The following is a 27,112-nucleotide window of genomic DNA, read 5'->3' on the forward strand; positions in this document are numbered from 1 at the left end:
GCTCACAGGGCCCCGCTGTTAATTCTGTGGCCTGGCCAAGCACCCCCGCCCGCGCTGTCCGGCCTCCTCCGCAGTATGCAAGAGCTGCGGTAAGAAAGGTCATTATTCAGTGGCCTGCCAATCAAAGTCGGTCGCCCCCCTCCACGCTCCTCCAGGGTCCCGCGCGGCACACAGGCCTCTCTGCCCCCGCTCCTGGCCACCACGAGCGACCCACGGACCTCTTTGCCCCTGCCTCTAGCCACCACGAGTGACCCACGGGCGCTGCCATTTTGGGTCCCGGACGCCATGTGTGGGTCCCGGGCGCCGCCATCTTGGGGCCCCGACCCCACGTGGAGGCCACGGGTGCTGCCATCTTGGGGCCCCGACTCCACGTGTGGGCCCTGGGCGCCGCCATCTTGGGGCCCCAACTCCACGTGCGGCCGACGGGCGCCGCCATTTTGGACCAACACAGAGGACCCCACCAGCGACTACTCTGCAAGCGAAGTCGACCCAGACCTCCTGCCACGACTCGCTGCAGTGACTCTCGACTAGTCACGACCACGCACGCTCTCCATGGCGACGACACACATCCTTCTCAAATGGACACGAAACGAGCTGCCTACTAGACACCAGGAGCACAGAGAGTTTTGTCCACCCCGATACGGTAAGACGCTGCGCGCTCCCCGTTCACCCGGTCAAGCATAAGATAGCTCTAGCCTCAGGTTCGCACTCCGTCCACATCACCGGGTGCTGCGTAGCGGACCTCACGGTCCAGGGGAAGGTTTTAAAAAATGACAAACTCCTCGTCCTCCCCCGCCTCAACGCACCGGGAACTCTTAGGACTGAATTTCCAGTGCAACCTGCAGAGCTTGACCTTTAAATTCGGTGGCCCTATTCCCCCCTTACTGTCTGCAGCCTCGCGTCCCTCAAAGTGGACCCCCCCTTCCTTGTTTGCGAACCTCACCCCCGATTGCAAACCCGTCGCCACTAGGAGCAGACGATACACAGTGCCCAGGACCGGACCTTCATCAGGTCCGAGGTCCAGAGGCTACTAAAGGAAGGAGTCATCGAGGCCAGCAACAGTCCCTGGCGAGCCCAAGTGCTGGTTGTTTGGACTGGGGAGAAAAACCGAATGGTCATTGACTACAGTCAGACCATCAACAGGTTTACGCAGCTGGACATGTACCCTCTCCCTTGTATTTCCTACCTGGTTAACAGGATCGCGAAGTACAAAGTCTTCTCCATGGTGGACCTTAAGTCTGCCTATCACCAGCTCCCCATCCACGCGAGTAACCGCAAGTACACTGCGTTCGAGGCAGATGGGCGCCTCTATCACTTTCTAAGGGTTCCATTCGGTGTCACTAATGGGGTCTCGGTCTTCCAACGGGAGATGGACCGAATGGTTGACCAATACGGTTTACGGGCGACCTTCCCGTATCTTGATATCTGCGGCCACGACCAGCAGGACCATGACATCAACCTCCAAAAATTCCTCCGTACCGCAAAACTCCTTAACCTCACATATAATAAGGATAAGTGCGTGTTTCGCACCGACCGTCTAGCCATCCTCGGCTACGTAGTGCGTAACGGAGTGATAGGCCCCGATCCCGAACGCATGCGCCCCCTGATGGAACTCCCGCTCCCCAACTCCCTCAAACGCTGTCTGGGCTTAGAACATAGAACACTACAGCGCAGTACGGGCCCTTCGGCCCTCGATGTTGCACCGACCTGTGAAACCATCTGAAGCCTATCTGACCTACACTATTCCATTTTCATCCATATGTCTATCCAGTGACCACTTAAATACCCTTAAAGTTGGCGAGTCTACTACTATTGCAGGCAGGGCGTTCCACACCCCTACTACTCTCTGAGTAAAGAAACTGCCTCTGACATCTGTCCTATATCTCTCACCCCTCAATTTAAAGCTATGTCCCCTCGTGTTGGTCATCACCATCCGAGGAAAAAGACTCTCACTGTCCACCCTATCTAACCCTCTGACTATCTTATATGTCTCTATTAAGTCACCTCTCAGCCTTCTCCTCTCTAACGAAAACAACCTCAATTCCCTGAGCCTTTCCTCGTAAGACCTTCCCTCCATACCAGGCAACATCCTAGTAAATCTCCTCTGAACCCTTTCCAAAGGTTCCACATCCTTCCTATAATGTGGTGACCAGAACTGCACGCAGTACTCCAGGTGTGGCCGCACCAGAGTTATGTACAGCTGCAGCATGACCTTGTGGTTCCGAAACTCAATCCCCCTGCTTATAAAGGCTAGCACACCATATGCCTTCTTAACAGCCCTATTAACCTGGGTGGCAACTTTCAGGGATTTATGTACCTGGATGCCGAGATCTCTCTGTTCATCTACACTACCAAGAATCTTGCCATTAGCCCAGAACTCTGCATTCCTGTTACTCCTTCCAAAGTGAACCACCTCACACTTTTCCGCATTAAACTCCATCTGCCACCTCTCAGCCCAGCTCTGCAGCTTATCTATGTCCCTCTGTATCCTATAACATCCTTCAGCACTATCCACAACTCCACCGACCTTCGTGTCATCTGCAAATTTACTAACCCATCCTTCTACACCCTCTTCCAGGTCATTTATAAAAATTACAAACAGCAGTGGCCCCAAAACAGATCCTTGCGGTACACCACTAGTAACTGAACTCCAGGATGAACATTTGCCATCAACCACCACCCTCTGTCTTCTTTCAGCTAGCCAATTACTGATCCAAACCGCTAAATCACCTTCAATTCCATACTTCCTTATTTTCTGCAATAGCCTACCGTGGGGAACTTTATCAAACGCCTTACTGAAATCCATATACACCACATCAACAGCTTTACCCTGATCCACCTGTTTGGTCACCTTCTCAAAAAACTCAATAAGGTTTGTGAGACATGACCTACCCTTCACAAAACCGTGTTGAGTATCGCTAATCAACTTGTTCTTTTCAAGATGATTATAAACCCTATCTCTTATAACCTTTTCCAACATTTTACCCACAACCGAAGTAAGGCTCACAGGTCTATAATTACCAGGGTTGTCTCTACTCCCCTTCTTGAACAAGGGGACAACATTTGCTATCCTCCAGTCTTCCGGCACTATTCCTGTCGACAAAGACGACATAAAGATCAAGGACAAAGGCTCAGCAATCTCCTCCCTGGCTTCCCAGAGAATCCTAGGATAAATCCCATCTGGCCCAGGGGACTTGTCTATTTTGACATTTTCTAAAATTGCTAACACCTCCTCCTTTTGAACCTCAATTCCATCTAGCCTGGTCGACTGAACCTGAGTGTTCTCCTCGACAACATTGTCTTTCTCCAGTGTAAACACTGACGAAAAATATCCATTTAATGCTTCCCCTATCTCCTCTGGTTCCACACACAACTTTCCACTACTATCCTTGATTGGCCCTAATCTTACTCGAGTCATTCTTTTGTTCCTGATATACCTATAGAAAGCCTTAGGGTTTTCCTTGATCCTATCCGCCAACGACTTTTCGTGTCCTCTCCTCGCTCTTCTTAACTCTCCCTTTAGGTCCTTCCTGGCTAACTTGTAACTCTCAAGTGCCCTAACTGAGCCTTCATGTCTCATCCTAACATAAGCCTTCTTCTTCCTCTTGACAAGTACTTCAACTTCCTTAGTAAACCACGGCTCCCTTGCTCGACAACTTCCTCACTGCCTGACAGGTACATACTTATCAAGGGCACGCAGTAGCTGTTCCTTGAAAAAGCTCCACATTTCGATTGTACCCATCCCCTGCAGTTCCCTTCCCCATCCTATACCTCCTAAATCTTGCCGAATAGCATCATAATTGCCTTTCCCCCAGCTATAATTCTTGCCTTTCGGTATATACCTATCCCTGCCCATTGCTAAAATAAACATAACCGAGTTGTGATCACTATCACCAAAGTGCTCACCTACATCTAAATCTAACACCTGGCCGGGTTCATTACCCAGTACCAAATCCAATGTGGCCTCGCCCCTTGTTGGCCTGTCTACATACTGTGTCAGAAAACCCTCCTGCACACACTGCACAAAAACTGACCCATCTATAGTACTCGAACTATAGTATTTCCAGTCAATATTTGGAAAGTTAAAGTCCCCCATATCAACTACCCTGTTACTCTCGCTCCTGTCAAGAATCATCTTTGCAATCCTTTCCTCTACATCTCTGGGACTATTCGGAGGTCTATAGACAACTCCCAACAGGGTGACCTCTCCTCTACTGTTCCTAACCTCGGCCCATACTGCCTCAGTAGACGAGTCCTCAAGCGTCCTTTCTACCGCCGTAATACTTTCCTTGATTAACAATGCCACACCCCCCCCTCTTTTACCATCTTCTCTGTTCTTACAGAAACATCTAAATCCTGGAACCTGCAACAACCATTCCTGTCCCTGCTCTACCCATGTCTCCGAAATCGCCACAACATCGAGATCCCAGGTACCAACCCATGCTGCAAGCTCACCCACCTTATTCCAGATGCTCCTGGCGTTGAAGTAGACACACTTCAAACCAGCGTCCTGCTTGCCGGTGCCCTCTTTCGAACTTTTAACCCTATCCCTGACCTCACTACTCTCAACATCCTGTACACTGGGTCTACAATTTAGGTTCCCATCCCCCTGCTGAATTAGTTTAAACCCCCCCGAAGAGCACTAGCAAATCTCCCTCCCAGGATATTGGTACCCCTCTGGTTCAGGTGAAGACCATCCTGTTTGTAGAGGTCCCACCTACCCCAGAATGAGCCCCAATTATCCAGGAAACCAAAACCCTCCCTCCTGCACCATCCCTGTAGCCACGTGTTCAACTCCTCTCTCTCCGTATTTCTTACTTCGCTAGCACGTGGCACGGGTAACAACCCAGAGATAACAACTCTGTTTGTTCTAGCTCTCAGCTTCCACCCTAGCTCCCTGAATTTCTGTCTCAAATCCCCATCTCTCTTCCTACCTATGTCGTTGGTACCTATGTGGACCACGACTTGGGGCTGCTCCCCCTCCCCCTTAAGAATCCCAAAAATATGATCAGAGACATCACGAACCCTGGCACCTGGGAGGCAACACACCAACCGTGAGTCTCTTTCGTTCCCACAGAACCTCCTGTCTGTTCCTCTAACTATGGAGTCCCCAATGACAAGTGCTCTGTTCCTCTTCTCCCTTCCCTTCTGAGCAACAGGGACAGACTCTGTGCCAGAGACCTGCGCCCTATTGCTTACCCCTGGTAAGTCGTCCCCCGCAACAGTATCCAAAACGGTATACTTGTTATAGAGGGGAACGACCACAGGGAATCCCTGCACTGCCTGCCGGTTCCCTCTCCCTCCCCTGACGGTAACCCATCTACTTTCTTCTTTTACCTGAGGTGTGACTACCTCCCTATAACTCCTCTCAATAACCTCCTCCGCCTCCCGAATGATCCGAAGTTCATCCAGCTCCAGCTCCAGGTCCCTAATGCGGCTCTCGAGGAGCTGGAGTTGGGTGCACTTCCCGCAGATGTAGTCAGAAGGGACACGAGAGGTGACCCTTTCCTCCCACATTCTGCAGGAGGAACATTCAACTGCCCTAGCCTCCATTCCCACTGAACTAACTTCCCAACTACTGAAAAAAAAACTAACTAAAAAAAAAAAACTTGTTAGTTTAGCAATCCAACGGACTGAGCTTTTTTTTTGGTTAGAGGAGGAGGATGGGTGGGAGACACTACGTAAGTAGTGTTTCGGGTAAAGCTGTCACTTGAGAACAGCCCCTTCACAAACCACCTTCAACTTACGCTGACCGCACTGCACGTATGCAAATCTCCCCGGAACAGCCAATCAGAAGCTCTGCTCTGCTGCCCTCTGCTGGATGCTCACCTTCCGTCGAACTCCTCGGGTCACTGATGCAGGTGCACCTTCAACTTACGCTGACCGCACTGCACGTATGCAAATCTCCCCGGAACAGCCAATCAGAAGCTCTGCTCTGCTGCCCTCTGCTGGATGCTCACCTTCCGTCGAACTCCTCGGGTCACTGATGCAGGTGCACCTTCAACTAACGCTGACCGCACTGCACGTATGCAAATCTCCCCTTCTTCTCTTATTACGCCCAGTGGGTCCAGAACTACGCCGACAAAGCCCGCTCCCTCATCCAATCCAACACTTTTCCACTGTCGATGGAAGCCCGCCAGGCCTTCAGCCGCATCAAAGCGGATATTGCAAAGGCCACGATGCGCGCTATCGACGAGTCCCTCCCATTCCAGGTCGAGAGCGACGCGTCCGATGTAGCTCTGGCGGCCACCCTCAACCAAGCGGGCAGAACCATGGCCTTCTTCTCCCGGACCCTCCACGCTTCCGAACTCCGTCATCCCTCGGTGGAAAAGGAGGCACAGGCCATAGTTGAAGCTGTGCGACACTGGAGGCACTATCTGGCCGGCAGGGAGGTTCACCCTCCTCACAGACCAACGGTCAGTGGCCTTCATGTTTGACAACACACAGAGGGGCAAGATCAAGAACGACAAGATCTTGCGATGGCGGATTGAGTTGTCCACGTACAATTACGATATCTTGTATCGTCCTGGGAAGCTCAACAAGCCTCCTGATGCCCTGTCCCGCGGTACCTGCGCCAGCGCACAGATTGACTGCCTCCGCACCCTCCACGCGGACCTCTGCCATCCAGGGGTAGCCCACTTCTATCACTTTATCAAGACCCGCAACCTGCCCTACTCCATTGAGGAGGTCAGGACCGTGACCAGGGACTGCCACATTTGCGCAGAGTGCAAACCACACTTCTACCGCCCCGAGCAAGCGCATCTGGTAAAGGCGTCTCGCCCTTTTGAACGTCTTAGTATGGACTTCAAGGGTCCCCTCCCCTCCAATAACCGCAACACCTACTTCTTAAGTGTTATTGACGAGTACTCCCGCTTCCCTTTCGCCATTCCCTGCCCCGACATGACCACGATAACCGTCATAAAGGCCCTCCTCTCCATTTTCTCCCTGTTCGGCTACCCCGCGTACAGACACAGCGACCGGGGGTCCTCCTTTATGAGCGACGAACTGCGTCAATTCCTGCTCAGCAGGGGCATCGCCTCTAGCAGGACGACCAGTTATAACCCCGGGGTAACGGGCAGGTCGAGTGGGAGAATGGCACAGTCTGGAAGACCATCCTGCTGGCCCTACGGTCCAGAGATCTCCCTATCTCCCACAGGCAAGAGGTCATCCCTGATTCCCTCCATCCAATTCGGTCTCTCCTCTGCACTTCCACAAACCAAATGCCTCATGAATGTCTTCTTGTTTTCCCCAGGAAGTCGTCCTCAGGATCCCCACTCCCGACCTGGCTGGCCACCCCCGGGCCAATCTTGCTCTGGAAGCACGTGCGGGTGCACAAGTCCGACCCGTTGGTGGAACGAGTCCAGTTACTCCACGCTAACCCGCAATACGCATACGTGGTGTATCCTGATGGTCGGCAGGACACCGTCTCCCTTCGAGACCTGGCACCCGCCGGCGTGCGGCCTCAACCCCCCACATCAACACCCTCCTCCCAGTCCCAACCCCCCCCCGGTGACCAGTCATGCGACTGCTCACCCATTGGCCAGGAGGCAAGTAGTCCCGCCTATGAGGCGGGGTATAAGAACCCGTAGGACCCGGCAGTCGGCCTTTCTCTGTAAGTCGACTGCCGGGCACACAACTAGTTGATCAAAGCCTGATATTTGGAACTTCTTCACGACTCGAGTCCAATTGATGGTACATCAAGCGTACCCCCAGGATTCTCCGTCCCACCACACCAGATTTCTGGTGTAGCACACCCCCCGTGATTCTCTGTCCTGCCAGCTGGCTAATTGGGTTTTCCATTGTGGGCAGCCCCTTGCCATCAGGAAATCCCCGGGCTGCCAGCGCATCGAAGAATCCCGACAGCGGAGAATATCTTTGTCGGTAACTTATACTTTAAACTACAAAAAAAGAACTTTGCTCCTTTTCTTTTCTCACAACCGAAAACATGCTCATCACAGGTATATATGCTGATTAGGTATCATTGAAACCAAACCTCTCTTTTATCTTGGAAGTAAATGGACAGTTTTTTAGTACAACTATTTCCAAGCTGACATTCTCAACACGGGCTGGATTCTCTGATCCCCGACGCCGAAATCGCGTTCGGTGACAAGCGGAGAATCCCTGACGATGACGAAATGCCTGAGACCTGCCCCGCGATGCTCTGTCCCCGACCAGCCGAGTTTCCGACGGCATGGGACACATGTGGTCTCATCCGTCGGGGACTCAGCGTGGTGGCTGCGGGCTGAGTCCAGGGCCGCCACACTCAGGGGAGGGCTGATCTGCGGGTGGGGGGGGGGGGGGGCATTGGGGCTGGGGGCATTGTGGGCACACGAGTTGGCCGAAGGGGGGATACTATTTTTGCGGGCTGTGTCCGCGGGCTGCTTCCCGCCATGATGCCCAGCGCAGTCACTGCAGGCCGCCGTTCGCATGAGCGGCCACAGACCCAGCAATGCTCCGGGCTGTATCAGCAGCTAGAACTAGGAACTCTCTGCTGCCTGGCTGCTAGCCCCCAACCCCTCCCTCCTGTAGCAGGGAATCGGTTTTCACACCAGCGTGGAGACTTAGTCTCCCAAATGGAGAATCCAGCTCCACATTTCTGGGACATAGACATATAAACACACAAATTAGGGAGTAGATCAGTCGGCCATTCAATAAGATCATGGTTGATCTGATTGTAACTTCAAACCTAGATTCCTACCCAGCCTCGACAACCTTTGACCCACTTGGGACAGTGGAGACTCAGTCTATCCACACAGTGTTACGAAGATGTGCTGTGTAGAATATTAATTTGTGATGTCCTCTGCTGGACATTTCCAAACTGAACTTTTTGAAAGTAATATTTTGTGCAAAACAAAGGACATAGGCTTTTGCAAGAAACTAAGTTGCATTTGTGAAGGTTGCCAGCCACTTTATGGAATCATAGAGTCTACAAAACTCTAAAAGACAATGGCTAAAATAAGCCCCAGATTGAAACCAGCTCTTGGTGTAAAATATACTGAATTTGAACGAACAGATGGTGACTGACTGCCATCAGGACAGTAAGGGATACAACCTTTCTCTCTCTCTATCAGAAATCTTTCTCAACATTGCTGAGCCCTGTTTGTGGGTTTAAATCCTACCAGAAGACCTCATTGCTGCAAATCACGAGTTCATAAAGAAGGATTCCAAATCAACACCTCTGTCTTCAAGAGAATCAACCTGTCACAACCACAGAGCAATTGGTTCAGTTAGAAACCAAAATACCAGCAGCCACTGTAAAAAGGAACAGCAAGCATACTATGTACAAATAGTCCAAATCTACAAATTGAGTCGATTAGGTTGATCTTCTCAACGTTTGACCTTGCTGCTCAGAACTTGTAGATTCAATGTTCACCATGACATTCTCATGCTCAGGAACTACTGAGCTATCTAACTCTGCAGCCAACGTTGATTCTGACGTAGATTCATCACCCATCACGTTGTTGTGAAAGTCTTCTCTGGTTTTCAAGAGTGCGCAATGATTTCTTCTGAAACCCAACCCTTCCTCTGTCTGTACATTGTAGGAACGAGGTGCTACTTCTTCAAGTACAATGGCTTTTCTCGGCCAATTGCCCAAATCTTCCACTTTCACAATGTCATCGCTACTCAAGAGATGGTAAAGTTCTCGACACTCTATCATAGAACTGCTTTTCTTTTGCTTTAATGTTTTGCTTTTCCTGCAGTACCACCGCATTCTCCTCCTTTTCCAAGTATGGAAGTGTGGTACGCAACCTTCTATTCATGAGTAACTCTGCTGACAATCTACCATGTGACAATGCTAACACTTTGTAGCATGATTTCACGAGATATGGATCAGATTGGCTGTCCATTACTTTCTGTAATTATTGTTTTACAATATTTACACTTTTTTCGTTAAGATCTTTGGGATGCCTAAATGAGCATCACCATTTTTTTTTGTTTCACACATGCCATGGAATAAAATAAAGAAATAATCTTCATTGTCACAATTAGGCTGACATTAACACTTCAATGACGTCATTGTGAAAAGCCTCTGGTCGTCATGTTCCGGTGCCCGTTCGGGTACACTAAGGGAGAATTCAGAATTCTCAGCTGGTACGGGAATTGAATCCACACTGCTGGCCTTGTTCTGCATCTCAAACCAGCTGTCTAGCCCACTGAGCTAAACCAGCCCCATTGGTAGGTTGTTCTACCTTCTTGATAACTTGTGGTTTTGTATCTGAGACAGGTGGGAGGATAGAAATGAGATTGACATGCAGATCATCAGCAATTTCACTATTAATAGTTTGTATTGGTGTTTTAGATAATGCATCTTCTTCAATTTATATCACATTGGCAAATGGTAGTGCAATAAAATCAGTAAACAGATTGCTGAATTTACTGATAATGTTCTCAGAATTGTTGGAGTGTCTATCCAATCCTTTGTGGATGCTAAATACCAACTGCACTAGACCTAATTCTTCACAGGACTGATCACCTAATAATGAATCCAAGCTAACGGATACAATACAGAATGGGATGGAATAAACTGTGTTCTTCATCACCACACACATGTCACAAACACCATAACATTTACTGCTTGAACCACTATAATCTCTCAGAGATATTTTGTGATTTCTTCTAATCGGCTGAATTTTAGATTTTGTATATCAGTCATGCTGATTAAATTGGTTTGGGCACCAGTGTCTAACTTCAATTGGACCACTGTACCATTCACTTCAAGTGGTAGCAGCCATTTGCCCTCATCAACCACATTTATTTTAAATGGAGTATCAGTTTGCACTTTTTTAAGTGCTGGAGAATTTTTTGATGTCTCCAAAAAAATTCTGCTTCTCTGTTATTACTGCAACAAACAATGATGTTTCATCACTGGAGACTGTGTCGTCTACTACGCTGACTGATCTGGGGTTGAGCTTAGGCAAACAATTCTGAGCAAAGTGATTTTTTTTCCATTGCATCTGGAACAAAACTTGCCAAACACCGGATACTGCATTAATCTGTGCCTTTGACCACATCTTTTACATAGATAGATAGATAGAGAAATACAGCACAGAACAGGCCCTTCGGCCCACGATGTTGCGCCGAACTTTGGTCCTAGGTTAATCATAGAATTTTGGACAATTTTTCATGGCCAATCCACCCAACCTGCACATCTTTGGACTGTGGGAGGAAACCGGAGTACCCGGAGGAAACCCACGCAGTCACGGGGAGGATGTGCAGACTCCACACAGACAGTTACCCAAGTCGAAATTGAACTTGGGACCCTGGAGCTGTGAAGCAATTGTGCTATCCACAATGCTACCGTGCTGCCCTTAAGAAGAAATTACTCTACACTCCACTATTCTACCCTAATCCATGTACCTATCGAATAGCCGCTTGAAGGTCCCTAGTGTTACCGACTCAACTACTTCCACAGGCAGTGCATTCCATGCCCCCACTACTCTCTGGGTAAAGAACCTACCTCTGACATCCCCACTATATCTTCCACCATTAATCTTAAATTTATGTCCCCTTGTAATGGTGTGTTCCACCTGGGGAAAAAGTCTCTGACTGTCTACTCTATCTATTCCCCTAATCATCTTATAAACCTCTATCAAGTCGCCCCTCATCCTTCTCCGTTCTAATGAGAAAAGGTCGAGCACCCTCAACCTTTCCTCGTATGACCTACTCTCCATTCCAGGCAACATCCTGGTAAATCTCCTTTGCACCTTTTCCAATGCTTCCACATCCTTCCTAAAATGAGGCGACCAGAACTGCACACAGTACTCCAAATGTGGCCTGACAAAGGTTTTGTACAGCTGCATCATCACCTCACGGCTCTTAAATTTAATCCCTCTGCTAATGAACGCTAGCACACCATAGGCCTTCTTCACAGCTCTATCCACTTGAGTGGCAACTTTCAAAGATCTATGAACATAGACCCCAAGATCTCTCTGCTCCTCCACATTGCCAAGAACCCTACCGTTAACCCTGTATTCCGCATTCATATTTGTCCTTCCAAAATGGACACCCTCCCACTTGTCAGGGTTAAACTCCATCTGCCACTTCTCAGCCCAGCTCTGCATTCTATCTATGTCTCTTTGAAGCCAACAACAGCCCTCCTCACTATCCACAACTCCACCAATCTTCGTATCATCTGCAAATTTACTGACCCACCCTTCAACACCCTCATCCAAGTCGTTAATGAAAATCACAAACAGCAGAGGACCCAGAACTGATCCCTGCGGTACGCCACTGATAACTGGGCTCCAGGCTGAATATTTGCCATCCACCACCACTCTCTGTCTTCTATCGGTTAGCCAGTTCGTTATCCAACTGCCCAAATTTCCCACTATCCCATGCCTCCTTACTTTCTGCATAAGCCTACCATGGGGAACCTTATCAAATGCCTTAGCAAAATCCATGTACACTACATCCACTGCTTTACCTTCATCCACATGCTTGGTCACCTCCTCAAAGAAGCCAATAAGACTTGTAAGGCAAGACCTACCCCTCACAAATCCATGCTGACTATCCCTAATCAAGCAGTGCCTTTCCAGATGCTCAGAAATCCTATCCCTCAGTACCCTTTCCATTACTTTGCTGACCACCGAAGTAAGACTAACTGGCCTGTAATTCCCAGGGTTATCCCTATTCCCTTTTTTGAACAGGGGCACGACATTCGCCACTCTCCAATCCTCTGGTACTACCCCTGTTGACAGCGAGGACGAAAAGATCATTGCCAACGGCTCTGCAATTTCATTTCTTGCTTCCCATAGAACCCTTGGATATATCCCGTCAGGCCCGGGGGACTTGTCTATCTCAAGTTTTTCAAAACGCGCAACACATCTTCCTTCCTGACAAGTATCTCCTCGAGCTTATCAGCCTTTTTTCACACTGTCTTCTCCAACAATATGGCCCCTCTCGTTTGTAAATACCAAAGAAAAATACTTGTTCAAGACCTCTCCTATCTCTTCAGACTCAATACACAATCTCCCGCTACTGTCCTTGATCGGACCTACTCTCGCTCTAGTCATTCTCATATTTCTCACATATGTGTAAAAGGCCTTGGGGTTTTCCTTGATCCCACCTGCCAAAGATTTTTCATGCCCTCTCTTAGATCTCCTAATCCCTTTCTTCAGTTCCCTCCTGGCTATCTTGTATCCCTCCAGCGCCCTGTCTGAACCTTGTTTCTTCAGCCTTACATAAGTCTCCTTCTTCCTCTTAACAAGACATTCAACCTCTCTTGTCAACCATGGTTCCCTCACTCGACCATCTCTTCCCTGCCTGACAGGGACATACATATCAAAGACACGCAGTACCTGTTCCTTGAACAAGTTCCACATTTCACTTGTGTCCTTCCCTGACAGCCTATGTTCCCAACTTCTGCACTTCAATTCTTGTCTGACAGCATTGTATTTACCCTTCCCCCAATTATAAACCTTGCCCTATTGCACGCACCTATCCCTTTCCATAACTAAAGTGAAAGTCACAGAATTGTGGTCACTACCTCCAAAATGCTCCCCCACTAACAAATCTATCACCTGCCCTGGTTCATTACCAAGTACTAACTCCAATATGGCCTCCCCTCTGGTCGGACAATCTACATACTGTGTTAGAAAAGCTTCCTGGACACACTGCACAAACACTACCCCATCCAAACTATTTGATCTAAAGAGTTTCCACAATGTTTGGGAAGTTGAAGTCACCCATGACTACTACCCTGTGACTTCTGCACCTTTCCAAAATCTGTTCCTCCACATCTCTGCTGCTATTGGGGGGCCTATAGAAAACTCCCAACAAGGTGACTGCTCCTTTCCTATTTCTGACTTCAACCCATATTACCTCAGTAGGCAGATCCCCCTCAAACTGCCTATCTGCAGCTGTTATACTATCTCTAATTAACAATGCCACCCCCCCACCTCTTTTACCATCCTCCCTAATCTTGTTGAAACATCTATAACCAGGAACCTCCAACAACCATTTCTGCCCCTCTTCTATCCAAGTTTCCGTGATGGCCACCACATCGTAGTCCCAAGTACCGATCCATGCCTTAAGTTCACCCGCCTTATTCCTGATGCTTCTTGCATTAAAGTATACACACTTCAACCCATCTCCTTGCCTGCAAGTAGTCTCCTTTGTCAGTGTTACCTTCCCCACTGCATCACTACGTGATTTGGCATCCTGAATATCGGCTTCCTTAGTTGCTGGACTACAGATCCGGTTCCCATTCCCCTGCCAAATTAGTTTAAACCCTCCCGAAGAGTACTAGAAAAACCTCCCCCCCAGGATATTGGTGCCCCTCTGGTTCAGATGCAACCCGTCCTGCTTGTACAGGTCCCACCTTCCCCAGAATGCGCACCAATTATCCAAATACCTGAAGCCCTCCCCCCTACACCATTCCTGCAGCCACGTGTTCAACTGCACTCTCTCCCTATTCCTAGCCTCGCTATCACGTGGCACCGGCAACAAACCAGAGGTGACAACTCTGTCTGTCCTGGCCTTTAACTTCCAGCCTAACTCCCTAAACTTGTTTATTACTCCACACCCTTTTTCCTACCTACGTCGTTGGTACCAATGTGCACCACGACCTCTGGCTGCTCACCCTCCCCCTTCAGGATCCTGAAGACACGATCCGAGACATCCCTGGCCCTGGCACCCGGGAGGCAACATACCTTTCGGGAGTCTCGCTCGCGACCACAGAATCTCCTATCTATTACCCTAACCATTGAATCTCCTATTACTATTGCTTTTCTATGCTCCCCCCTTCCCTTCTGAGCCCCAGAGCCAGACTCAGTGCCAGAGACATGGCCGCTGGGGCCTTCCCCCGGTAGGCCATCCCCCCCAACAGCATCCAAAACGGTATACTTGTTTTGAAGGGGAACGGCCACGAGGGATCCCTGCACTGTCTGCCTGTTAGTTTTCTTTCCCCTGACTGTAACCCAGCTACTCTTGTCCAGTACCTTTGGTGTGGCTACCTCCCTGTAACTCTTCTCGATAACCCCCTCTGCCTCCCGGATGATCCGAAGTTCATCCAGCTCCAGTTCCCTAACACGGTCTATGAGGAGCTGGAGTTGGGTGCACTTCCCGCAGGTATGGTCAGCGGGGACACCAGTGGTAGCCCTCACCACCCACATCCTACAGGAGGAGCATGCAACTGCCCTAGCCTTCATCCCCTCTTCCTTTACAGAATTAGCTGCCCCGTAGACCAACTGGACCTCCGCCCTCCGACTCTGCTTCCAGTCAGCTGTACTCAAACTCCTGGCTCCCTTCATGCTCTTTGATAAATGTAGGAAATGAAATGTAAGGAGTACCTTACTCCCTCCTCACCTAACTCCCTCAGTCACCAAACTCTCACTGTAGCACTCAAATGCCACAAGCTCAGCACTGCAGTGCAAACAAAGTCTGCACTGTAACTAGCTCAGATTTATGCTGTGACTTTAGCCTCTGAAAACTGGCCTAATGCAATTAACTAATTAACAAGCTCCAGCTGCAAGTAAGTACAAGTAGAGCCTTGTTTAAAGCCGATTCAAAATTCACCTTCTGATAGACCAAACAGCAACTTTTAAGTTAATTAACTAAATAAAAGAAATACTAGACTTTAAATAAAAATGAACCCTTATACTCCCTCAGTCACCAAACTCTCACTGTAGCACTCAAATGCCACAAGCTCAGCACTCCAGTGCAAACCAAATTGAAATACTTTGTCCTGACCTTTAACCTGTTGGTGTGCGAGGAGCTTCAGGAACTTTCCTGCCTTTTTTCAGAAGCTTCCCGCCTTTTTGGAAGAAGGGCAGCAATCGGAGCACTTTCCTCTTGTAATTCTTTTAAAGTACAAGAACACTTGTAGTTGAAGCTATAAATGATTTATTAACATTGACTGTGGGTCAATTATATACAAAACAATGGATTAATAACAGTATGATCATGCACAAGCAACCTCTCTCCCAGCTCTCTAGTCAGTCTGAGGTCACCTGACTCTCACATTCACTTATATACTAATGCGACTCCTAGTGGTCAATCGGTGAATTACAACACAACCATGATATCACTACAATGACCAATCCACCTAATCTGCACATCTTTGGACTGTGGGAGGAAACTGGAGCACCCACGCAGATATAGGGCGAAAATACAAACTTCACACAGACAGTCACACGAGGTCGGAATTGAACCCTGGTCCCTGGTGCTGTGAAGCAACAATGCTAACCACTGTGCCACCATGTTGCCACGAGGTCACAGCAGGCTATTAAATTATCCATTCATATTTTTCAGTCCTTTGCTAGCTGTTTGAGAATTTTGAAAGAATCATCATTGCAGACATATCCTGATTGACAGTTATTTTTCATCGCCTCCACTGGAACTGCATGGTCAGAAGCAGCTTGTTTGAAAACTGCATTTTTGCCGATTTCATTACAATTTTACTAACAGTGGTCTGAAATGTTCCCTTCACCCAATTTAGTCAAAGTGAATATCAGCCTGACAGTTTAAAAATAAATCTAAAATATTTATTTGGCTAAGAGTTTCTTTTTGAATCAAATTTAGAAATATGACAAATATTTCCAAAGAAAATCTCAACCTGTCACACTAACATTGGGGACATGCTGCTGTGATACTTTAAATTTATTTAGCTGTTGCAAATGCAGTAGGAAAAAATGGAATATAAATTTGATTTATTTATAAACACTAATAACAGTTCCAAAGGCAATTCATGTCTATTACTTCAATGTCTAAGAAATTATTAGAGTTCTGATTTAGTACTGACACCTTTTCATTGCTTTACCAATTAATTTTTAATAGCTCTTCGTGTGGCGTAATTAAATGCAAAGAGCTTGAGAAAAAGTTGTTAATTTAATATTCAGCCAATAGCCCTGAGGAAAATAGCAACATGATTACAACCTAATGCTCTGAAAGAGGCAAGGTATATGTGGAAAAGACGGAGACTTTGTATCTATCTTCACATTAGAAAGCACAAAAAGCATTGGCAAAGTAGAAAACCAAGGAGCAAAAGGGAAAGAAGAAAAGGTAGTAAGTAAACAAATGGGTTAGTCCCTGGGACCTGAAGGATGCATTGGTTATAATATTCCAAAATTCCCTAGATTCTGGAAAGGTGATTTAGCTACAATTGCAGAGGGCTTTGGGAAGACACCTGGGGCACTGTGTGCAGTTTTGGTCTCTAAATGTATCTTAAAGGAGATCCGGTGATGGTTCACTATTGACAGTGGGCCTGATCTAATGGCTTGGTTATCCCAACGTGGGGCGTGATCTGGCTGGTAAATCTCACAAGAGGCCTCTTGTGAGATTTACCCAGCTTGCCATGCCTTGCGAAATCTAACGGGATTTCGTGAAACGTTGGGATCTGGATTCTGCTAACAATGGGCGGGGTCTAAATTTGCATATTTAAGTGTGCAGTCATGCACTCGCCAGATCTAACCAGCGCCCGGGATCAAATCCCCTCACCCAGGAGATACCAGCCAGATGACGTTTCGCACTGGTCTACACAAATGGGGACCAGGTGAATGGCACTTGGGAGTGGGGAATGGGTTGGACGGAGACTCCCAGGTGATCAGAGGCCCCAGGGTGGTCAGCCTCTGGGCATGGTGGCATCCTGTCACTGATGTCATCTGGGCACCTTGGCACTACCAGTCTGACCAGGTGGCACCGCCAGGCTGGTTGGGGCACTGCCAAAGTGCCAGGTTGTCAGTGCCATGGTGCTAAGGTGGCATTTTGCCTGCACCGGGGATCGTGCCCAGGGGTACTCTGCCCTTATGAGGTGGGGTGAGGGAGGCTTGAGGACCCACCAACAGGTAAATTGAGGTGTTGGGGGACCTGGGGCCGAGTTGGGGGATCTAGAGATCAGGATACCGTTTAAGAATGGTGTTCCGATCTCTTCCTACACTGATGAGACAACGAGCTGCGCCGAGGTCCAAAAAATTAACAGAGTCCAGTTCGATAGCAGGATCATTCCCAGTGCCATGAGTGCTGGGAAACACCCCACTAAATCCGCCCACAGCATCTCTGTTTCTATTTTGTTAAATCCTGTCCATTGTCTCATGATCTTGCTCTCTCTTGTAAACGTCATAGCAAGATAGCGAGGAAGCCACAGGAAGAGATGCTCCAATAAAGTTAACGTTTTCCTTACCTCAGCAGACTCTGTTATCGCAACGAGACCAAGAATATCATTCTTCCCACCTACATTTGAGATTTTCTTTGGCCACCAACATAATTTCAACAATGTCCAGTTTTCTGGCCCAAATTGCCTCCTCTTTACGCTGGACTTCCTGCTCTTGCCCGGAACTGGAATTATAATCAATTTTACTTCCAATTTCTGCACTTCTTTTACCTTCACATGGCTCATCTCCAACACTTCTGTTCCCTTCCTTCTCTGTCTCTATTTCTGATGAAAGCCTACAATATTCATTATAAACCTCCAACTCCTCCAGATGCTTCAACTACACTTCCTCATACCCTGCTTCCCACGACATCTCCATTCTATTCTCCCAGTTTCTCCCTCTCTACCACATCTGTTCTGATGATGCTACCTTCCACAATGATGCTTATCCCCTTCCCTCCGAGAACCATGATATGGACCCCCTTATCCTCAGTTTCCACCCCACCAGACTTCACATTCGAAGAGTTATCTTCGCCATCTTCACCACCTCCAACGTGATGCCAGCACCAAACACATCTTCCTCTCCCCTCCCCTGTTAGCATTCAAAAGGGAACAGTTTTTCCAATCCTCCATCATCCCCAAAACATTGTCCCTGTCCCACGGCACCTTCCTATGCATCACAGGATTGTGACATCATCCATTTTACTCCCCTCTCTTCACTGTCCAAGGCCCCAAACACTCCTAGCTCAAGCAGCGATTTACTGGTACCTGTTTCAATTTAGTCTACTGTACTTTCTGCTCACAATGTCGTCTTCACGACATTGGGAGACCAAAAGAAGGCTGGGTGGCCATTTTGAGGAACACCTCTGCTCAGTTTGCAAGCAGGATATGACTTAATGATTGCTTGTCAGTTTTATTCATCACCTTGATCTCATGCTCACATTTCTGTCTTTGGCCTGCTGCAGTGTTCCAGTGAAGCCCAACGCAAGTGTGAGGAACAGCACCTCATCTTCTGATTAGGCACTTTATCGCTTTCTGGAATCAACATGGAGTTCCACAACTTCAGACCGTAAACTCTGTTCTCCATTTTATATTTTTTTCTTCAAGTGTCAGTCTGTATCTTGTTTGCATATGTTTCCTGTAACAGAGCTATTCTTTATTCTGCAGTTAACACTTACTCTGGACTAATACTTGTTTCATTCCTGCAACCATTACCTTTTGTTCCATTACATATTTGTCATTTAATCTCCCCCTCTCTATTACCTATCCGACCTTCCCTTTTGCTCTACCTGACCCTCTTCACATTCTCAACAGCATAAATCCCATCACATTTCTACCTCTCTTCAGGAAGAGTTCTGAGGAAGAGTCAAATGAACTTTGGACATCAACTCTGTTTCGCTCTCTACGCTTTCTGTTTATATTACAGTAAATGGATGAAGTTTGGAGATGGAAAGAGCTGGAAGAGACTTTCCCCAGGGTTCAGTAAAAGTGGATCCACCTTTACTCTCTGAGGAGACAGATGATTTGGGCTTGAGTGTAGAGGAAACAATTTTCAAATGTATTGATGATCGGAACATGAAAGATTTAGCAAACAGTGATTAGTATGGCAAAAGGCCTTAGGAAGACATGAATAGGTTAGTAGAAAGGGCGACATTGGTAGATGGGGATCATTGTGAAGAAAAATATTTTGGGAGGAATAACAAGAAGTGGTAGTATCCAGTCAATGGGAAGATGCTGATAGGTCATGACAAACTGAGCTTGGACACGTATTTACTTAAAACTGTGAGTAGAGAAAGAAAAATTACTTATGTTTGTTTCGTGTGAAATTACCTCAGGACTAAAGTGCCACAAATATAATACATTGGGTACAATAAATTGGAGCATTGTGAGCATGAATAAAGAAGTAATTACAAATTTACATAAAATATTGGTTATGATGCAATTGGAATACTGTGTGCAGTTTTGGGTACACCATTTTAGAACAGACATTCAAGCTATAGAAAGCCAATAGTGTAGATTGGACAGGATGACACCAAGGATGGGAACTTAAAGCTGTGAGGAGAGACTTTCCACTCCATCATTGGAGATTTAATAGGCAAATAACAAAGAAATGTACAGCACAGGAATAGGCCCTTCGGCCCTCCAAGCCTGCACCGACTATGCAGCCCATCTAACCTAAAACCTTCTACACTTCCGCGGTCCGTATCCCCTATTCATGTATTTGTCAAGACGGCCTTTAAACATCACTATCGTACCTGCTTCCACCACCTCCTCTGGCAACGGGTTCCAGGCACCACTACCATCTGTATAAATCACTTCCCTCGCACATCTCCTCTAAACCTTGCCCCTCGCGCGTTAAACCTATGTCCCTAGTAATTGACTCTTCCACCCTGGGAAAAAGCTTCTGACTATCCACTCTGTCCATGCCCTTATAATTTTGTAAACTTTTATCAGGTCGCCCCTCAACCTCCGTCGTTCCAGTGAGAACAAACTATCCAACCGCTCCTCATAGCTAATGCCCTCCATACCAGGCAATATCCGGTAAACCTCTTCTGTACCCTCTCCCAAGCCTTCATATCCTTCTGGTAGTATGGCGAACAGAATTGAACACGATATTCCAAATGTGGCCTAACTGAGGTTCTATACAGCTGCAGCATGACTTGCCAAATTTTATTCTCAATGCCCCGGCCAATGAAGGCAAGCATGCCATATGCCTTCTGCCTTGTCCACCTGCGTTGTCACTTTCAGTGCACCCAGATTCCTCTGCCTGTCAATCAAGTTCGTGAGACACAACCTCCCCTTCACAAAACCATGCTGCCTCGCGCTAATACATCTATTTGCTTCCAAATGGGAGTAAATCCTGTCTTGAAGCACCCTCTCCTATAATTTCCCTACCACTGATTTAAGGCTCACCGGCCTATAATTTCCTGGATTATCCTTGCTACCCTTCTCAAACAAGAAACAACATTAGCTATTCCCCAGTCCTCTGTGACCTCACCTGTAGCCAGTGAGGATACAAGGATTTCTGGCAATATTCATTTTAAAATGTGAAAAGTGCTGAGAGAGTGAATAAAAAAAAGATTATTGCCTCTGGCTGGTGAATCAGTGGCAGGAACATATCAATTAAAAAAAAAGAGAATGAGGAGAAAATCTTTGACACAAAGCAAAGCTGAATTTACACATGGAATGATTGGGGCAGGGATCATTATATATTTTACGGGAAATTGCAATTTGTAGCATGGAATAAAGCAGGACTGTAGGGCAATGGGTTTTGTTTTCAGTTGCTCTAGGATAAAACCAGAGCACAGGTGATAGGCTCTGGCCCCTTCCTCTGCGATAATTTCAATTTCAGTTGCCCAAGTCAATGGATTAATTAAGTGGGTATTGCATATTGTTGCGACACCCTGGGCAAGTGTGCAGTCAATTCCAGGTCTCCTTGACCCGGAGTCACAACACAAGTAATTAACCAATAAGTCTTAGAAAAATATCCAAAGTCTTTGGTCCTTGGCTGCCCAATAATTACAGTCACCAGGTTTGTAAATGTAAACAGTTTATTTTTATTAACAAGAACAATAATGAAATATCATCTAATTACTATTCCCCTCCACTTTAACTTGCCCCACCCTATAGGGTAAAAATTAATGTAAAAGAAAAAGGAGTCTTTTTTTCAGGTGATGGTTTCTCGCACACCTTCCTTCATAATAGGCTTGCAGGTCAAAAGTCTCTGTTTGCAGCCTGTAATGGCCTTTCCTGTAGGTTCATTCACTCAGGTTCTCTACTGCTTCAGAAATACAGCAGCTTTCCTGGAGAAAACATGGAGGAGAGAGAATGAGCAGGTCCCTGTCTCTGTGTGTCTCGGACTCAAATGCTCCTGGAGGTCTCTGAAAATCATCCCACTAGGATAGGATCCAATCACCACCAGAGCACGGCCCCTGGTCCAATGTATTGGCTACCAGACAATCAATCGAACTGAGTCCCAACCCATCTCTCTCTGGTACCAAAGTAGAGTGTTCTCTCCCGAAGAAATCCTCACTCCTCTCTGTGGCTTGACTTAAAGACACATGTTCATTAATCATCCATGGATCAAAATTATAACAGCAAAATAAAAGAAAGGGGAAATAAGGGAATAAACAGAAAGGACCCTTACAATATGAGCAGGGGAGTGTTGGAAGTGTAGTTTGCCTCAGGATTGTTAAATTTGGCCTGGAAGCCAATGAGTAAAAGTAAATTACTGCAGCAAAGCTGTTGTTGAGCATCAGTTTGCCTGCCTTTCAGTTTTTGTTATTGCACAATGTGATATGCTGTAAAATGTACCTTCCCTTAATAATGGAACACAGGCAGCACGGTGGCGCAATGAGTTAGCCCTGTTGCCTCACGGCGCCGTGGTCCCAGATTCGATCACGGCTCTGGGCCACTGTCCGTGGGGAGTTTGCACATTCTCCCTGTGTTTGCGTGGGTTTCGCCCCCACAATCCAAAGATGTGCAGGCTAGGTAGATTGGCCACGCTAAATTGCCCCTTAATTGGAAAAATGAATTGGGCATTCTAAACTTATAATAAAATAAATAAATAAATAAATAAATAAATAATGGAACACAAACTTCGCAAACACTTTGCTCTCCACCCATTGTTCTTCATGCTGTTCCTCATTTAAGCCGATTTTGGAAATGGGCACTCTTTCTGATCAGGTAACTCTTGATTAAATATTTAATCTCACACATTTATCTTGTCATTCTTTTACAGATGCGCACTACTATTTGTAATTAGTTGTTTACATCAGCAGGGGGAAAGAGAGTGGAGCGACAAGAAAGACTACAGCTTCTTGGCCGTATTCTGCTGTCCTGACCACAGGGGAAGAAATATTAATACGATTTACCAGTCGGGTTACTTCTGGCAAGGTTCAAATGAGAAACCAACAGCTGAACACAGATTTCATCACATTAAACTTGACCATGTGCTGTACTCTCTGTATTGTTATGGACAGGGGAGAGTCAGGTTTATTGTATTTATCTCCTCTTACTACCTGTCCGTAAACAGAAGGTGCTTTGAATGTTTAGAAAAATATGCAGTGGTGTGTTTTCCCAATCCCTCCATTATTGCGACCCAATTTATTAATAATCCCATGTGCACCGGGTGTACTCCCGGTTTGATTTTTTTGCGTTGGACAAGACGTTACTGGCGGGGGTGGCCGACTTGGACTATTCGGTAATTTTGTTTTCGGCCATGCGCTGCACTGGATGGATTTGCGGGTCACCCAGATGGCCCAGAGCCTTCAGTGGAGGCTGGATGTGGGATTGCTGGGGGATGAAGAGGTGTCTGAGTGGATGAGTGCTGCCATTCGGGGCAAGGTGGAGATGAACAACAGGGGGGTGGCCACAGCGGCCACATTGTGGGAGGCACTCAAAGCTGTCGTCAGTGGAGAATTTATATCAATTCGGGCGCATTGGGAGAAAACGGAGTGGGAGGAGAGGACAAGACTGAGGACGAGAGTTTGAGGGTGGACAGGAGATACCCGGAGGCAGGGTTGTTGAAGGAGAGGCACAGGCTCCAGGTGGAGTTTGGGCTAGTTTCTATGGGGAAGGCGGTGGGACAGCTGTGGAGGGCCAGTTGAGTGTTGGAACCAACAATTCTACGAACATGTGCTTGTAGGATTAGAATAGCTTTTTTAATATACTCACAACAGAGCCAGCCTATTAGCCATTGAACTTTCGGTGAACTGGCCGGCTGACCATGTGGCACTGATCTTTTATACAGCAGCTTCTGGGGGATGAGTCCTGGGCAGAGCCAAAGGAGAAGCCCCGTACAACTCGAGCATTCCCAGAGCTACTCCCCCTGGAGGACAGGTAGTGCAACTGCACTTACAATACAGACACATGTATATACAGATTATAATCCGGTGTGAATCACATTCACCACATTGAGTATGGGGAAAAATCAAGTAGGATGTTGGCCCATCAGATGAGAAAGCAGGAGGCGGCGAGGGAGATCGGTAGACTTAGAGATGATAAGGGCGAGATGGTGGTGGATCCGGAGGGGGTGAATGCAGTTTTTGAGGCGCTCTATAGGAGTCTTTGTGAGTCAGAGTCCCCAACTGGTTGAGGAGGGGATGCGGCAATTCCTGGATGGGTTAAATTTTCCCAAAGTGGAGGAGGGGCAGATTCAGGAACTGGGGGTCCCAATTGGGCTGAGGGAGGTGATGGATAGTATGAGTTTGATGCAGGCATGGAAGGCTCTAGTCTCCCAGAAGAGTTTTATAGAAAGTTTAGGGCGGACCTGTTGCCACTACTGGTGGGGGTATATAACGAAGCAAGGGAGAGGGTGGAACTCCCCCCCCCCACCCCCTACATTGTCGTTGGCATCCATCTCCCTGATTTTAAAGAAGGACAAGGATCCAGAGCAGTGTGGGTCCTACCACCCAATATCACTACTGAAAGTTGATGCCAAGTTATTGGTGAAGGTGTTGGTATTGCAAATTGAGGTTTATGTCTCAGGGGTGATCGGCGAATATCAGACGGGTTTTGTGAAGGGGAGGCAGTTGTCGGTGAATCGGAGGAGACTACTCAATGTAATCATTATGCCTTTGGAGGGCCAGGAGGTGGGGGTAGTGATGGGGGTGGAAATGGAGAAGGCGTTTGATTGGGCAGAGTGAGTTTCTTTGCTGGAGGTGCTGGATTCAGGCAGGGGGTTGTGGATTGGGTCCAGCTGCTATATAAGGCGCCGGTCATGAGTGTGCGGATGAACAGTGAGTTTGGGGTTCTTTGGGCTGCATCATGGGTCGAGGCAGGGGTGCCCACTCTCCCCACTGCTATTCATCTTGGTGATAGAGTCACTGGCAAATGCGTTTAGTGCGTCGAGGGACTGGAGGGGGGTTGATCAGATGGGGGTGGGATGCGTTGAGCACAGGATCTCATTGTATGCGGACACCCTGTCATTATATATTTTGGACACGGGGGGGCAGTATTGGATGCATCATGGAGATCCTGGGGGAACTTAGCCGGTTTTTGGGATACAAATTGAGTATGGGAAAGACTGAGGTGTTCCTGATAGAGGCCAGAGAGCAGGAAAGGAGGCTAGGGAGGTTGCCGTTTAGAGTGGTGGGGGCGAGTTTTAGGTACTTGGGAATACATGTGGCGCGCAGTTGCATAAACCGAACCTGGCTTGGTTGGTCGAGCAGATGAAGGTAGACTTTAAGAGGTGGGATGTGTTGCCAGTATCGCTAGCAGGGAGGGTGAAGACAGTAAAAATGATGGTCCTGCCAAGGTTTCTGTTTGTATTTCAGAACCTCCCAATCTTTGCCCCCAAGTCTTTTCTTAGGAAGGTTAATAGGCTGATCTCTGGGTTTGTGTGGGCGGGGAAGACCCCGCGAGTCAGGTGGGCTTTTTTGCAGCGAGGCTGGATGCAAGGTTTCGGGGGTGGTAGCAGGTAGTGATTGAGCACTTCGGTGACTTGTTTCTAGTGGGCACATCTGCTGGGTTGGAGGACCTGGAGGAACTGTATGAGTTGCCCAGGGGGAGTCGCTTTAGGTACCTGCAGTTTGAGGACTTTGTAAGAAGAGAGGTGCCATCCTTTCCTGGGCTGCCACCCCTGGGGTTGCAGGACAAGGTGCTGTCGAAAGACAAAATGGGGGAGGGGCAGGTGTCGGATATCTATAAAGAACTGATGAACTGGGAGGGAGCCCTGGTGGGGGATATCAAGCGTAAATGGGAGGAGGAGCTGGGAGGGGAGTGGAGGGGCTGAGATGTGGGCGGAGGCCCTGTGGAGGGTAAACACATCCTCGTCATATATGAGGTTAAGCCTCATCCAGTTTAAAATGGTACATAGGGCTCATATGACGGTGACGAGGATGAGTAGGTTCTTTGCAGGGGATAGAGCAGGGGTGGGCAAACTACGGCCCGCCAAAGGTCTTTGTGCAGCCCACCAAGATCAAGTCATAAAAAAAAATTTTTTTTTTTTTTTTAATTTTAAGGTTAATGGGGGGGGGGGGGGCTGTTGGGTTACTGGTATAGGGTGGATACGTTGACTTGAGTAGGGTGATCATTGCTCAGCACAACATGTGTTTCATGTGAAGTTTCTACTTTAAAATATTAATTAATAAAAATTAATTGCTTTTTTTTCTTTAAAAACCTTTTATTTTGGCTATTTTAAATATTAATTATTTTACTTAATATACTATGCGGCCCTTTAAAATTGTGAATTTCTGAATGTGGCCCTTGCACGGAAAAGTTTGCCCACCCCTGGGATAGAGGATAGGTGTGGGTTGTGTACGTCCACATGTTCTGGGCATGTCCGAGACTGAGGGGTTCCGGCAGGGGTTGTCGGACATGGTGTCAGAGGCGCTGGGTGTGGAGGTGGTTCCGAGGTCCCGATATTCGGGGTGTCGGAAGACCCAGGAGTCCTGGGGTGAGAGAGGCTGATGTTTTGACCTTGTTCTCCCTGATAGCCCGAGATAGATTTTGCTAGGGTGGTGGGACCTGAAGCCGACGAAAGTGAGAGTGTGGGTGAGTGACCTAACAGAATTCCTGAGATTGCAGAATGCCAAGTTCATCTTGAGGGGGTCGGCAGATGGGTTGACCTGGTGAAAGCCATTTATTGATTTCTTTAAGGAGGTTTGAGGGGTCAGCAAGGGGAGAGGGCAGACTTGGAGGGTAAGGGGTTAAAATTGGGCAGATGGGATGTGAGGTAGGGTCGGCATCAGGGGAGCAGGCTGGGTGCGCTTGTTTATTGTTTTTGAATTGTTCTGTTGTTCTTCTGATTCTTTTTGTATATGTGAAAATACCCAAGAAAAATATTTTTTAAGGAAGCGTATACTATTAGTTTGACAAACTAACAACAACTTGTATTTGCATAGCATCTTTAACAGAAAAAATGTTGCAAGGCGTGTTACAAAGAGTAAGCTGTTGAGTCGTGGGAGATATTAGGAGGTGTGGCTAGATTTTCGAACCAGAATTTGGGTTTTAGAAGGCTATTGAAGGTGGTGAGAGAAATGAAGATTTGGAGGAAATTAAGAAGCAAGTTCCTGAGAGCTG

The sequence above is a fragment of the Scyliorhinus canicula genome, chromosome 11 (assembly GCF_902713615.1).
Source record: "Scyliorhinus canicula chromosome 11, sScyCan1.1, whole genome shotgun sequence".
In the NCBI taxonomy this organism is placed as follows: domain Eukaryota; kingdom Metazoa; phylum Chordata; class Chondrichthyes; order Carcharhiniformes; family Scyliorhinidae; genus Scyliorhinus; species Scyliorhinus canicula.